Genomic DNA, 16,533 nt, shown 5'->3' with positions numbered 1-16,533 from the left:
GCATGGTTCAAAAAAGACCATTCATTTTATTTGTTAGTGTATTTGCCATTTCGATTGACTGATTTCTTTTGTAAATGCAGTCCTATTTTTCCCCTTTTTGTTATGATGCAATCAATAGAAATATTTATTCTATCACAGATCTGAAGAATAACTATAAATCTGTATTTAAACTATCACAAATCAGAGGAAGCACTAATCTGTGTAGAGTATTTGTGGAAAACATACTATTTCTGTTCAGAGCAAAGTTCTGAATGCATTCATCATCCTAACGTAGCCACATATGGGAGATGTTTTGGTTTGATATGGTTCGGTTTGTCTTCATGAGTAGTTGATACTGGAGACATAACAGTCCATTGTGACTGAAAGGGAGGATTTACAACCTGATGAGGCCAAAGATGGAAAAGTGTTAAGTTTGACTAAAAGGCTGAAGTTGCAAGAATATAGCAAAATAGCTGAGAAGCAGTGGCAATTGTTATGGCTATTGAGCATTAGCAGTAGGCTTGGCTTCTATGAAGATGGAAATGAAGTGTCCAAGGCAGATGAAGCATGAGAGAGGCATGGCGAACTACAGTATATATCCAATCAAAAATCTATGTTAGAGTGGAGTTAAAGTTGAGAGTACTTAATAGCTCAAGGTAAAACATTACAGGGATGTTGCAGTTATTCCCAAACCAAGTATTATAAACTCTGGGAATTCAGAGATTAATATTAAACTTAAAGAAATTCAAACATTTTAAACTATGGAAATGCACACTTAGGGTGCCCTAACAACTCTTCCTTATAATGACACCATACAAGTGACCAAATTATTATAGTTCAGGCAGATCAAGTTAATTAGATTTTGACATTGTTGCAACTGTGTAATCCCATGATATTAGAAAGACAAGGTGGGAAAGGTCATTTCTCTGTGTAGCTCAGAAACTTGTCTCTAACTAACAGAAATTGGTCCAATAAAAGATATTACCTCACCCACCTTGTGTCAGACATTTTTTATTTAGTCTCATGATATTAGGCAGAGTCACTACTTCTACAAAGCTGTGCTTGGGCACAGGGAAGAAAGTGTATAGGGAGCCTCTTCTTCCACCTTCAGTGCAAAGAGGATGCAATTGCTTGCTGTTTTGAAGACCATTTTCTGGAAACTAATACTTTTTAGCAGGTGCATAACATATCCACTAAAAAAAAAAAAAAAAGTAAAACAGTAGGACAGGAAATGTATACAAATAGGTGGATATTTCATCCATCAACAGCTCTAAGGACTTTCACTCTGCTGTGCTCAATAAAAAGTATCCTGAGAAATCTGTGTGTCAGAACATGAACCTACCTAGATAACATTCAGAAAGAATAAAACCTGAATTGAGGACTTTTTTCTCCCTTTTCAAATTTAGTTCTTACCTGCCTGTAAAGCCTGTGAGATGCAGGACTCCGTAAGGGTCATCTCTGAAAGGCATTCAGAAATTACTACATTATTTTTCCCTCATTGGTACATTCAAGAATAAAAAGGCCAAATATTCCTCTTTTTGGGACTCCAGAAAAAAGGAAATTTATACCAGATTTACAAATAGTGGGAACATCTTTCCTGCATGCAGCTTTCATTGTTCAGTTTCACACAGAGGAGAGAGGAATAGACAAGTAAATCTTAGAAGTAAAGCTCTCTGCATTAGTGATAGGACTCTCATTGATTAATAGAAGTGGACTAACATTGCAATACTTGCTGAGAAACTCTTGTCCTGCACTATTTTTGAAGAGCATATTAGGCATTAGCAAGAAAACACTCAGAATAAAATTCTTCTTGGTGACAGTCCACACTAGCAGAAAATATTGCAGGAGAAATCCCACAATTTGTTTTCAGTGGATCCACAGATCTGGGCCCCATTGAAGGGATCTTCATAGCACAGTATTGCTCATGTGTAAGGACATTACAAACCAAGTGTCATACAGTGAGGTAAGGAGAATTCTGATAGCTACTGAAATACATTCAACTTTCCTGGGACATGAGCGCTATGGGGCAACTGTTTCACCCCAACTCAACAAATAAGGCCATCAGACAGATGCTGACTGCCTCCAACAAAAATACTGTACTTCCTTTATTTTAAAAAAATAATTTTCTCCACCCCAGCAATATCAAAGTACAAGTATCTCCATCACCACTGCACAACGTCAAGCATAATGCTTTTCAGTTTGATATGGTGTGTTAAATCGAATGCGAATATAGCTGACTACATCAAGACATTTGGCTAATAATAAACAAATAATAATAAGAGGGAGGAAAGCCATACAACTTAATTAATGGTGCACATAAATCAATCTCTGACTTTTAATTTTAGGGAGGGAGAAGAACCACCCCCAAACCATTTTTAGGGAGCATCCAGTGTTGGGGTGGTATAAATTCCCATTGTCCTCCACACCTTGTTCATCTGTCCATGTGACAGCTAATACAGAAGAAATTCCCATTAGAACTTTTCTACTCTATTAGCTATAAAGAATTCCCAGGTGCTTGTATTTTTAAACACCACCATGCACAAACATCACCTACAATATTCAAAATACTATAAATGCAGCTGTTCAAGCCAGTTGGCTTGCTGGTTCTTGGAGAGGAGATTAGAATATTTTTCTCTGTAGTTTATGGAACTGTCAACTTCTGTCCACAGGCCAAATAGAGTCTGCAGACAGCCAAAGTGTGATTTTCCCCTAATACTGTCCAGTCAATGATCTCATACCTAACCTGGAATAGTCACCCTACTAGGGTGCAAGAAGTTTAATCTTCAAGATTGTTTAGTACTTATTCTTTTCTTAAGCAGAGGCTACATGCTCTTATACGTGCTACCATTCAGTTCATTTTTTCTTAAGATAAAAATTGAAGATTGAACAATTACTACAGCTGTAAACACAAGGATTTGTATAGGAAGAATTTTTGTCAACTGCTGCACTCTTCGGTCTGGATTAACTGTTTATCTACTGAGAATATGACCCTTTCATTTAAGATTTCTGAAAAATTGAGGCAGGGCGGGCGAGCAAGGAGCCTTTCGCCCCCGGCCCTCAGGCAGGGCGGGCGAGCAAGGAGCCTTTCGCCCCCGGCCCTCAGGCAGGGCGGGCGAGCAAGGAGCAGTGAGCCCGAGTCAAGTGGACGGTAGACGTTAGTCACTCTTTGGGGGTTGGCAAGGATCGGGGGAGGGGAGGGGGACGCAGGCCCACCCAACTCCACTGCGTCCCAGCCCAGGGCCCTAGCTGTGGCACGGGTGTTGCCACTCAGTCGGCGGGGCTCCCGCCGCAACACGCCGACAGGGCTTACCCCTAGTACAGCCACGCCTCTGGCTGTCCCTGGGCTCCTTCCTCCCCGGGCTCTCCAGTACCTGTGTCAGTCGGTTCCTCTGGGTCGTTGGGGTACACCGCACGGGGTAGACCAGTCAGTCCCTCTGCATCCACGGGGGGTAGATTGGGAAGCTCCTCAGTGAGGGGCAGCTCCTCCAGATCGCAGGGTGGGGGGTAGGGTTCAGCCTCTGGCAACTCCTCCAGGTCTGGTCCTGCCTCCAGGAGGTGGGCGTCTGGCAGCTCCTCCAAGTCTGAACCGGCTTCTGGGCGGAACTCCCAGCTCTCCGGTTCAGGGGGCTCGTCCCAGCCGCTGCGGGCCTGAGACTGGGCCCAGCGCTTCAGGCCTGCAGGCCTCAGCCAGTCCAGAGGGCCCGGAGGCCCGATCCAGGCCTTAGAGGCAGGTCGCCTTGGGGCCCTCAAGGCCAGGAGAGGGTTACCTGAGGCGGAGGCCTGGCACGGTTCCGCCCCTTGCTGCAGCCAGCGAGACAGTACATCTGTCTCCGCCAGCAGCCTTCTCCCCTCTGAGCTGCAGGGCCTGCTTTTTATGGCTGCCGTTCTCCCAAAGGCCCCACCCCCCTGCTGCCGGGTTGGCCGCCCGGCAGGACCTATCGGGGCCCAGCTGCCTGGTTGCCAGGCAGACTGGGCTGCCCTCCGGTCTAGGATCCGACTGGGTGCCTGCGGCCCTTCCTCGGGCCCAGGCTCAGAGGAAGGCCACTGCGCCTTCCTACAAGCTCAAATAAATAATCACTATAATGATAAAAATACAGGTCAACATTGAGGCCAACTATGTCAGCTACAAATACTTGCATTGCCAATTTAGAAATGTATTATGCCATGCCTTTTGTAAGTGAGACTGCACTAAATTCGGAGACACTCCTTGAAGTACGATGCCCCCCAACAATATTACAGTTACACACAGAAGTGGCATTACAAGCACATTAAGATTGCAAAACCAGGCATTAAAAAGCTAGAAAGTGCCAGTATTACTGTTGCCTGTGTGTAAACCTAATTTGGTCCTCTTGTGCATATGCATTATGATCAGCCTTTAATTACATGATCACATACTTTTTCCTGTAAGACCCATGATTCATTTTGTGCACACGATGGATGGTGTTTATTTACTGAACAGTGAGTAAACAAAATATTTAATAGCTGTCCTTTATGTTGCCTCATGCCTTATTTACTGCACACTATTCAAACCCTGCTCTGAGCACAAAATTTTAGTTCAAGGGCTTTAGTATGGTGCTCATCACTATAGTCTCAGAATGCTTCACAAATATTAATGAATTTATTTTCACAGCTTCCCTGCAAGATGAGGGGGTATTATCTCCATTTTACATGTAGGGAACTGAGGCACAGCGAGATTAAGGTGAAAAGTATCCACTAATTTTGGGAGCCCAATTTGGGACACCTGCTACCTGATTTTTCAGAGTACATAACATTATGTAGTACCTTATACTTATACAAAGCAAAGCCCCCATGGACGTCAGCTGCAGAAGTGCTGTGCACTCATGGCTGCAAAGCAGACCCCAAGATCTCAAGTTAGGAAAACAGTTAGCAACTATGAGAAATTTGATTTAAGTGACATGCCCACCATCACCTAGGAACTGTATGGCAGAGGCAGGGATAGAATCCCTTTCTTCAAGGCAGCATTCAGCTGCTTTAAGCAGGAGACTATCCTTTCTCTTCCTCATTCACTAACCACTTTTCAGCTTCTGTAAAAAAAAAAAAAAAAAAAAAAGAAATATGAAGCAAGGGTCCTATAGACAGTGTCCTTTATTATTCTTCAGAGCAGGTCCATTCTGTGCTCTGAATGAGATGGGTTTTGGGGGAATCCAATACATGATTATGTAATTAGAGACTATCATAATATAGATGTACAAAAAGGAGATCAAATTAAGGTGGCACATAAAACCTTCCCCAAAAGCTATGAAAAGCCAGAAGGGTTTCCCTTTACAACCTTAATGCTCTTTTAACCTAGTATTGTATGCAATTTCTTAGGTTTTAATAAAAGTAAACTGAAAAAGCCAGAAATTCTAGCATGTGGTACCATACTGACATTCACAGGGGTCATTTGCAGGGTTGGATCTTTTAGAGGCCAATGGAGTAACTGATACCAGGTTATCCTGTGTGCACTCCTGCACTACCAGGGGAAGACAGATTTGCCAATGGGTTTCACAGCTTTCTGCTGACAGCAAAGAAATGGGGAGACTCCAATCTTGGAAATTCCAGGCTCTGGAGAGGAGCATGCTCTAGTGCATATAGACTTTTCTGCCTGGTTTCCACTTCCCACCAAACTTGACCCGGCATATCTAATCGCTTCTAACTTGATCCTCACTCTCCTTGCCCAGCCTTTCCCAATCCCACTCCTCTCCCAGCTGCTTGCACCCAATGGCCTTGCCTAATTGGTCTGTTCCCAGTCCCTACTTCCCTTGCTCAGCCAGTCTCAGCCTCCCTCTTCCCCCACTCCAGCCTGCATTCCCAATCATATTCCTCTCCCCTTCCCAGCTCTGTCCAAATCCCCTCTCCCCCGCTCCTCCCCTTCCAGCTTTTGTTCTCTTTGCATTCACATCAGGCAACCCCATCTACCTGGACATCAGCAGGGGGTCATGCACTGCATAGGCTCCCTGCTCTCAGTTCCAGTGCCCAGACCCGCCTGCAGCTGCACTTGCAGATAAGTCCTGTTCAACCCCAAACCAGAGCATGCCTAGTGTTATATTTGAATTTTAGCTGCAAAGCACCAGCGATTCTTTACTGAAGGTGTATGAACGGCAACTTTTCAAAGACTTATGATTTGGGTGGATTTGTACAGGGACAAAAGCACATCCCTGACACAAAGGCTAAATGGACAGCTAGGACTCCTCCCTGCCCAGCATACTTCTGCCTCTCTAACTCTCAAATCCTCCGAGCCAGCAGTGAAGGGAGGAACGGAACTGGACCCACGGCAGAGATGAGCTTCACTGCTGCTTTTTATTATGTCTGCCCAGCAGGGGGAGAAGCACATTTCTGGCAAGATGCTGCAACTGAAAACCTTGTTCCTGAATTCAGCCGTTCAACAGCAGTTCCCCCAGGGGCTGGGTGAGGCGAGTTTGCCAAGTGCACATGAGATTGGACACTCCTTCCTCCAATCCTTCTCCACCTTTGCTGGAAAGTGTGGTCCTTGAAAGTTTTGCAGGGGGGAGGGAGGATGATAATGGATTTTCGGTCACTTATGACATCCCTTGATCAATCCGCAAGCCTCCTCAAAGTTGCAACTCTCAGTTATGGGAACACTGATTATGCAGAGATTGCTTTGGACCTTTGTTTACTGTTCTAGAAAAAAAACCTGCATTTTATAGAAAGTGTAATTTAATCAGGATAATTTGTTCCAAACGAATACATTTTCTGAAGACAAAGTAAAATATAGGAACACCTCTTCTGAATAAAAAATAATAACTCTTAATTACAAAGCACTCCATCCCTTGTGCCAAGAAACTCAGGACACCACACAGGTAAAAATACAACAGCAGCAGCTGAAGCACATAAAAACCAAATAATACACCTTTTGGGTATTTATTTATTTATTTAGTATATTTTTAAAGGGCAGGGTTTAGTCAGTTTCTAGTACCATAACTCCTGGAATATAGAAAAATTAAGTGTTTATTTCTGAGGCTAGCACTTCAGTAAAGAGTGAGTATAATGTATAGATGCTGCATTTTTCTACCCTTACCTATGATATTGAGCAATCCCTCACACCTTGAGTAGCTTAATGAAACTAATGAATGATTTTTCTGCACAGAGCAAGGAAGTGGTGATAAAAACTGGCTCTAAGAACCCAGTTCATATCTTTGTGCTACTTGTTTACAGATCCCAAAGTGACAGCTACACAGTCTTTTTGTGCATAATTTATGCCTGCAACAATGTGTATGTGCAAACCCAACTTTGAAAGTCCCATTAACTCAAAGGTCAGAGGACAGTTTGGCTGAGATTAATGAAGGTTTCAAGATGAAGCTTCCAACAGTAATTCACTTGCAGTTTCTCAGAAGAGTCTTCTCAGTCTTCCTATTCAATAGTGTACTCATTTATGGATATAATTTATGGGCTTGTCATCTGATGAATCATTTTAAAAGACTGAGTTAATATTGAATACTTCCTTAACTAATTAAGTTAGATGTTGCATTTGAAGGTCAATTTTTCTGACTAAGTAGTTTGGGATTTCTCTCTTCCATTATTGTCTTCCAAAAGAAACAAAAATAAACACAAACAAAAAGGACATTAACCTCACTGGTATTAGTCTCTGCTTATGACAATGTGTAGGCTATCCAAATCCTAAGAATCCAAATTAGTCACTCTCACCATCTGTGTGGGCCTGTCTATTATAGACTAACCCAGATAAAAAAATTGGTCATACTGAGTTGCTTTATACAAAAGGGCAACAGTTCCTATTCAGTTGCAGAGATTAAAAACAATCCCTGTGGGTAGTTTCAATCTACCAGTATGTGTCTGTGGGAGTCAATTGCTGGGGCCAATTCTTCCTAATACAAGATGGGGGGAAGGTGTGCTGGAGGAGAGAAGACTAGGATCTTGTGTGGATACAGCCAGAATTTTAGTAGATTAATGCAGACAGACCATGGACCATAAACATTTCAGGCTAATTTCTGTTCTCATATATACTGATGCAAGAGAATTTGCTCATAAATTCTGAGATTTGAATTAGAGAAAGAAGGTGAGTTAACCATTCCTTTATTTTCTTAAGGATGAAAATTGCCCACCCCTTTACAGCTACAGAAGGCCCCTGTGCAGTGGAGTTGGTGAGGTTTTACTACCAAGCTGAGAGGCTGAAGGTGCAGTGTGGAGCCAGGTGCTATGCAAATATCCCCATCACTTCTTCTGCCCTCAGATAGCAGCATGCAGAAGGAAGAAAGTCTTGCATGGAACTTAATCCCTACACTCTGCAAGGGCTTAGTAAATGCCCTATGTAGGCTACATATTTGTAGCCATGCTGGTCCCAGGATAGGGACAAGGTGGATGAGGTAATCTTTTATTGGACAACAGAAGTTGGTCCAATCAAAGATATTACCGCCTCCACCTTGTGTCTTTCTGTAGACTACTTCAGCTACTTGGTTGCAGTATTGATGGTAAATAATTACCACAAAAAGGTTCCAAATTGAGTCCTCCACCATAGCCTCCATGGAGGCCATCTCTGGATTAGGGATGTAAAAATTAGTTTAATAATCCATTTAAACGTTCTAAAAATAGAATGGTTAAGCACGTATGGGGGTAGTTGTGCTGGGCTCAGTTCCTCACCGCCAAGCCAGAGCTGCCTAGCTGTGGCTCCCCCTGCTGAGTGTGCAGAGCCATAGCTGGGCAGCTCTCTTGCTGTGAGCTGAGCCAAGCCCAGCTGCAGCTCTCCCCCCTCCCCACGGGCTGGGCTCCGCACCCCTCCATGAGCAAGAGCTGCCCAGCGGCTCTGGCTCACAGGGACGCTGATGCTCCCCTCCCTGCCCCCAGTTTAAATGGTTACTCTTTAAACATTTAGGCTTTAACATCCCTATTCTGGATTTGGTTCTTTGTGAATGTAGGTATTTGTGAAAGGTACATAAAATAGACAGCCCTGGAATCCAGAAATTTTCATCTGCAAAGGAGATATAGCTCAGGCATCATGAGTGAAAGATTCCTCATCCTTCCCCACTAGTATACTTCAGATTGGGTGGTTGGGTTTCTGAAGTATCTATCAAAGATGGGTACAGTATTTTGCAATAATCCCACACACTACAAAAGCGCTATTGTAACTTGCAGTGTTTTGGAGCACAGCTACAGAATATTATAGTACTTTTATAAAAGGTGACCTAGAGGGACCACTTTGAATGATGCAAAAAGTTAGTTCAGGGTATATCGCGTCTTTGGCCTCTCTATTGAGCCTGCCAGCAAGCCAGTTTGTAATCATAAAAGTCAAGACTGGCAACTGAAATATATTTTTACTTGCATATTTATTTCTTCAATACATTAACATAAGGCATAATAGTGAGTAATGTACAACTGGAGACATGGGGAAACCATGGAGAGTAACTATCCACACTACAGCTAACTAATAAGCACTATTAATCAGGGCTGTAACTCAAATTCAAATGGTGACACCACTTCTTGTTTGTTAGTTTTTGAATTACCTTTGTTTGAATTAAAAAATGACAAACTCATATTTAAGAATTATTTTCTGGTAAGTTGGTTTTTTTGGAGGGGGGGGGGGGCACCCTGGAACAGGGTTTCTAGACACCTGGCAGTCTCTACCTCTCTGTCCTGCCTTATGTTGCAGATAAGTACTTGAAGGACATGCAACTTCTTTACAAAAAAGGAATGTGGTATTCCCTTAAATCAACTTAATTTTTAGATAGTATTGTGGTACAGTTATACCCTGCAGAAATCAAATTGATCAGGTCAGCTGCACCTGATCTTTACTGGATTGTTAGCAGGAATCTTTAGGCTATGAGAAAAGTTGGGTTTCTGCAGAATCCCACAGGCTTCCACTGCTTTTCAACAAAGAGCCCCATGGGGCACACAAAGTTTTCTGTGAGCTGTTCCATTCATCTCAAACAAGTTTTCAACAACCAGCTCATTCTGTTGTGAATAAATTTCATCATTTACCCAGACACAGAAGAACTAGACTAATTAATCAATCACTTACTCCTTCAAGACTTTTATTTTCAGTCACAACATAGTGTTATTTTCAATATTGTGCTAGCATTCTTTTCAACTACTAGTAACATGTGACCACCAGGTGACCACACATGCACACAGTAAGCCATGGCTTGAAAAAAAAAATCCACCAACAAACTAAGGGACAAATAGCAGACACCATCTCGCACCCCATAGCAATCTGGACGTTGGGGAAAGTGTAAAGTTGCAGAAAGCCCTAACATTATAGCAGCCAGGTGGTTTGGGAGGGAAGAACAGAGATAAAGTTTCCTTCTCCCTTCCAGCATCTCTAATGGATTGAGGTAAGGCAAGGCCTTCAAATTTACTGGACGCTTACTTGCCAGAGCCTTCAAGCTGGGTCCAAGGACACCACAGTAGGAATCCCAGCAACTGGAGAAAGTAGATGTTGGCTTCTCACCTGTGCATTTTCCCTAAACAGTGGGGCCATAACTAGATGTGACTAATAGTTTGTCCTCTGACTGTCAGATTACAGGAAAAGCTTCCTCAATCTTTCTGTAGGTGTGTGGTTGGGTGTGGAGCAGGCAGAATAGAGAAAGATATTGATGTTAGAAGAAAGTACATTAGAGAATTCGGAGAGAAATAAGGAGACCAAAAATAGATGTTAAGAGGATAGTGTAGGGAATGAGAGGAAAAGAGAAAATCCACATTGAAGGTAACAAGAAAAACAAAACAAAACAAAAAACAAACAAACAGCAGAAGAGAAAGAGTTGAGTGAAACCAGGGGAGGAAAGTGAGGCTAGCTAAAGCCAAGGATGTAGGCAATTGAGTTAGTCAAAACAGAACTCCACAAATGTGTTATTTGATTAACATTAATGTTATTAGTTAAATAATTTATTCAATTAATACTTTGTGGTTTTAAACCAGCTCTGTTGTATGTTGAAGACAATTCAACTATTTTATTAGATTATTGGTAGTCACATTGTCAAAAATATTCTTGAGTATTTGACCAACCCTAGTAATAAGTTTTATTTAATAGGGGGTTTAAAATATAAAAATAGATAGGATTAACACCAGAAAGTCTGTTTAACTGTAACACTCTCAAATGGGGTCCACTCTCGGAATCCTCCCCTCCAAGTTCTCTGTTCAGTGCCATATCCTCTATCAGATCTCATGTTAACATGACTGTCTTTATGACATCCCACCACTACTTCTCAGGTTGGCATCTGTCTTCTTTCTTTAGTCCTGATCTGTTGGACTCTTATCCATATAGTTGTGAGGACTGAATTTTACATGACCAACCCATCTGAGCTGCCACTCCTATTTTTTCCATTTATGGGTGTTGCTTTGAGCATGTCTTAAACGTACACATTCCTCACATGGTGTCTTGGTACACCATTCATCCGCTTCCACATTTTCATTTCTGTGGAACAGATTATTTACTCAGACTTCTTCTTTGTTGCCCAACACTCAGCACCATATATTAAGACTAGAAGAACCACCATTTTATAGACTTTCCCTTTTGATTTTAAGTTGCATGTTCCTGACACATTCCAGACCACTTAGCTCTCTTTATTTGAGAGAAGCATTTATTTGTCCTAGCTCTTAGTTTTAGTTCTTATTTCCCCATATTGTGGAACCCAGATACTTAAAACTGTTCTCAGTATTTTCTGCCCATCTAGTTTCAAGAATAATTCTTCAGTTTTCACATTACTGAATTCACATACCATATACTTTGTTTTTCTTCCGCTTATTTTGAGCCCATGTCTCTCCAACACATCTCTATTTATCTTTCTCCTCACTGCATAGAAAATCTGCAAACCACATGCACCAACATGCCTCCGTCTATATGTTCAGTTCAATATAGCATAGCACTTTTATTCACTGAAGACTGCAGATTTTATGGGGGCTGGGTTTATTTTGAACTCTGGTTTCCATACTATGGAACAGACTAAGTAAATCATGATGTAGGGTAACTAAAGTTTTGGGTAGCCAATTCAAGGTGCCCAATTTTCATAAGATGCAGAGAACCCATGCTGTGCAAGTCAGGCTTAAGCCATGTTATTTGAGCACCCCAAGAATTGAGGAAACTTAGGGCTTAGTGCAATTCTCTTCGACATCAGAATCTTTCCATTGAGTTCAATGGGAGTTGGATCAGGCCCTCAGTCACTCATCAGTTTTCAAAGTCTTGGACACAATTTTTAGTTTAGTAGTTGTTTGGTAACTTCCCCACCCTAGCGTACATATCCTAGCGTACATATGCTTATTAGGAAAATAAAGTGTAGAGTGGTTCAGAAATGATGTTGAATGAATCTGGTTACAAAGGGTTAATTTAAAATAGCCAGCATAGCTAATAGCTATATGAAGTGCCATTTCCAAACTGTACTTAGCAGAATAGAAGTGCTTTTTGGATAAAGAAAGTACAGGGAGCCCCCCTTTGCAATTTTTTTTTAAATGAAACTGAATGACTTCTTTAGTTGCCAAATGCACAAAGCTAAAACTTTACCATATGTTGGAAAAAAAACCCAGGCTGGAATATTAGTTTTGCTACACCATATGCTAGAGACTGAAAGTTGGACAGGTTTTGTTGTTAAAACTAGCAAATGTGCTACTTTTTTAAACTCACTTGTACCCAATTCAGCACTAAAACTGTGCTTTGATTTTGTACAGTTTATTTTTATATTGAGTTTGTACAAGTACTGCTTTTTTAAAAAGTTACATACTGTAGTATGGATTACTGTGTTTGAATTACTAACATGTGGGATAATTAAAAGCAAACTTCCATGGCCTCTCAAACATATGCTTAAATGTAGGGAAGGCAAATAATGAAATAAGTTTGAAGAAAAAGCTGGAACAAAATGTTTTCAGTTAGCTTAACTGACTACATACACTAGCTAGAATTCAGACCCGGATTTAAGGAATATAACAAAGGATTGATCTATTTCAGACCTGAGGTAAGCTAGTGCAATTGGTTTTAGTATATAAAATGCAGGATATATAGGATAATTTAGGCCTAGATTCTACTCTTATTGCAGGTAATAGCTGAAGTCTCAGACTTCAAAGAGAGCAGGAACAAACTCTCCTAGGTTTAAAAAAAAAAAGCTAGTTTCCCCTCTTCTGAAAGATTCTTCTTTAGGCTTTACCTCTTATTTGCACATGAGCTGTAGAGGCCTGATTCTGCCTGAATTTAAATCAAGGGGAGTTTTGCCTTTAATTTCAATGGGAGCAGGTTTGGCCTTTAGATGAGACCAGGGAATCATGTGCATTAAAATAATGCAGTTTGTGTCAATATCTCAGACTAGTAAGAATATATGTAGAACACATAGGAAGATATTATCCTATCTTCAAGCTCTTTATCTTGAGACCAGCTATGCCACATGGAAAAAGTGTGTGTGTGTGTGTGTGTGTGGTGGGGGGGGAGGTTGCACACAATAACATTAATATAAAAAGTAAAATATTCATGACTCATTCATAGAAGTGTTACAGATCATGGATGCGTGCCATTAACATGAAAATAATGCATGGAACACACTTCATTTGAATAGAACCTATACTTTTACAATTCTTGAAATCCATCTCCTGTGAGTAGAAGTGACTTCATTGTCCGCTCAAAATTAAATAAATGCACAGCTCAAAAAACACCTGCAGTCAAGTTAAAAAACCAAAACACATTTGAAAGCAAAGAAACTGAGTGCCACTGTTCACAAGTGGAGGGCACCTGCTGCTACAATACTTCTGGAAGTGCTGCTTCCCCCCTCATTGCAGCAGTCCCACTATGGGCCAGAATGGGAAGTAGGGCCATGGCCCACTTCCTCCTTGGCTCCCCTTGGAACACTGACACCCTCTTCTTTCCTGAGGGATTAGGGAAAAGAACAGTGGGGACTACAGATGAGCATCCTGTTTAAGGACTAAGCACCAATGGTGTTTGGGAAAGAGGCGGCTGACAAAGTCTTCTTGCAGACTCCTTTCCGTACAGTGAACATACATTTAAAAACCAAGCACAGTCTAGGCCTTTTTGAAAACTAAAGGTATGACACAATGGAGGGAGGAGGCAAGCAGTGAATGGTAAATTCCACATGCTACTACAGCAAGTAGTCATGGAGTGTCTCTTGCTGAACTCTCGCTGCTTCTGCCTGCAACTACTCATGGGAGGCCTTTCCAGGCAATCCCTGGAGGTCTGAACTCCCAGCTCTTCTCTTCTAAGAGGGCACCTTTTAAAGACTGTGGTTTGCCAAGGCAGGGAGAACCTCTAGCAGGAAATTCCTTTAGACCCCATAACAAACTACTTCAGTATGTTGTATTGTTCATTGAATCAGGAATGGATGAAGACCACCATTCCTCACACCTACGTAATGGTCCTATCCTGCAAAGAACTGGGATCAGTTTTTCCTATTGACAAGGCTTACTAGCAGCCAGTTGTATATTCAGGATTATCTACGTAGCAAAGAGAGCTAAATACTTGCTGGAGTGGGGGATGGGGGGTGTTTATAATTAAAGATGAGGACTCCAGAAGTAATTTGGTGCCATATCTTAGACTTCTTTGATTGAACAAATCTTTCACCCAGTACTATTTAAAAGCTTAATGACTTCACATTCGAGTTTAAACTCTAAATTAAACTTTGTTCTTGAATGCTAGATCTGAACTTGATGAGTCCTGTAAACCAAGTATTATTTCACTCCTTTGTTTTGTTACACTGTGGCAGAAGAGAGATGTCGAACTCTGGTGACCACCTCTATTTTTGATAGAGAAATTCTACCTGATTCTATCCAATTCTACCAGATTGTATCCGATCAACCAAAATTTGAGGCCAGTATTCCTTTACTTGCAGATTTTAAATGTGAGTTTGTCAAAATTGGTCTTCTAGACAAAAAAACAAACAAACAAAAAAAAACTGTGCTGTAACCTTAGTCACTCTTAATTCCACCGAATTATGGAATATACTTGACTATTGATATTTTTCAGTTGTTCTTTATGTAGTGGTCACTGTAGCTTCTACTACGTGGATGGCAGTGACTGACATTTGATATTATGATAATTTTGCTGTCTTCACAAGTTAATCTGTTGCTTTCTCTGAATGGTTTTAAGTTACTTACCCTGAAGCTCCAGATCTAGTGCTGGAAGCTTTTGTCCAATATTTATTTATAATACATAATTTCTAATAATTACTCTGGAAAATCTATTTAGATAAGTTACATAAAACAAAGCACAGTGTTTTGAGTGGCAGTGTAAGAGACCCAACATACCAAAAATGTTGCTCTCCATGGAGTTTCATTTAAGTCAATGAGGTATCACACAGGTGCAGGGATATGCCCACATGCTGTATCTTGCAGGATTGGAGACAATAATTTTCAGAAGTGCTGAATGTCAGGAGCTGCAGTTGTTCAATCTCTCTGAAAAGCTGGCCACTAGGGCCTGATCCAACACCCACTGAAGTTCATGGGAATCTTTCCATTGTCCTCAGTGAGGGATTGATCAAATGCCAGTTGAGATATCAGTAGGAATTTAGGTATCCCTTTTGGGGCAGCCATGTTAGGAGATGTTGCATGAAATAAACCCAGGCCAACTCCAGAATACAAACACAATAATTAAATTGTTTTTAAACTTTAGGAGGCTAATAAATGTCTAAGCCAGAGGGAAACAGATGTTTGGGAGATTTTTTTTTAAACTGTATTCATAGGTCTATTTTATTTTTCTCTCATATGTATTTCACACTAGCTGGACTGTTCCTCCTCTTCTGGTTTCCTGCCCAGATCTCAGCATGGTTACAGCATTCAATAATGAATATGGCTGCAGCTGGTCTGCATTTTCCTTTTGCTTTTTATTGGAACTAAATTGTGAGCTTTAAAAACGAAAAAAGCAACGAAGAGTGGAACAGGCCTGGTTAGACTTAGTGATTAGCTGTCTCTCCAGAAAAATTTACTGCTGAACTGAGTTGCTTCAGATTAATGCAGAGTCTGCAAAATATGAAGTAAACCCAATATCTGAATATGATTTAAAATATAACCAAACAGATAGACGTCAGTCTGACGTCTGATATAATGGCAAGGGATTACTTGCAATTGAGATGACCTCCATTTTCAATTAAAAGTGACTCCCGAGGACTTTCAAAGGAATTTGTTTATTACTGAGGCTGCCTGTGGGCATGTGCTGCCTAATTAAAGCAATTTTAAATCAGCAGGAGATTTGCCACCTCAGGCAGGCCAAATACAGTCCACACACTAAGTTTAGGGTCACAGCCCTTTCCTCAAATTGGGTGTATTAGACTAAGAGCAAGAAGCTTTATATGCAATTTCCTGATGAGCACATGCCTAGGTACGAGCATGACCTGCAACTACAAGCTCACATTTTTAAAGAGTCAACAGGCCATACCACTGGGACTCACATGTGCCCAAAAGCCCAGTACCCTATTACAGTAATCAAAATTCAGAACTAGACATTGCTTTGCTATTTCTAAACTGTAATAGTGTTAAATCCGACAGCATTATTATATGTGCTGTTAGAGAGAAAATCCTACCCACTTAAAACTTCTCATTTCCTGAAGGGATTGCCTTTCACAGGAATTCAATATTGTTAAATTAAAAATCCCCTACAGA

General features: G+C 41.2%; 1 long non-coding RNA gene across 1 annotated transcript in view; it reads right to left on the bottom strand.

Annotated features, from left to right (window-relative positions):
• Positions 1–979: 979 nt before the first annotated feature.
• The window catches only part of LOC137141362 (uncharacterized), a 34,151-nt gene continuing 18,597 nt past the window's right edge, over positions 980–16,533 (bottom strand). The window contains exon 3 of the long non-coding RNA XR_010916604.1: positions 980–1,172. This is a non-coding gene — a long non-coding RNA (uncharacterized lncRNA). The remainder of the gene's footprint in view (positions 1,173–16,533) is intronic.

Source organism: Emydura macquarii, unplaced genomic scaffold, assembly GCF_026122565.2.
Source record: "Emydura macquarii macquarii isolate MOO-44397 ecotype Brisbane River unplaced genomic scaffold, CSIRO-AGI_Emac_v2 contig_3044, whole genome shotgun sequence".
NCBI classification, from domain to species: Eukaryota; Metazoa; Chordata; order Testudines; family Chelidae; genus Emydura; species Emydura macquarii.
This window is presented reverse-complemented; position numbering and strand designations above follow the sequence as displayed.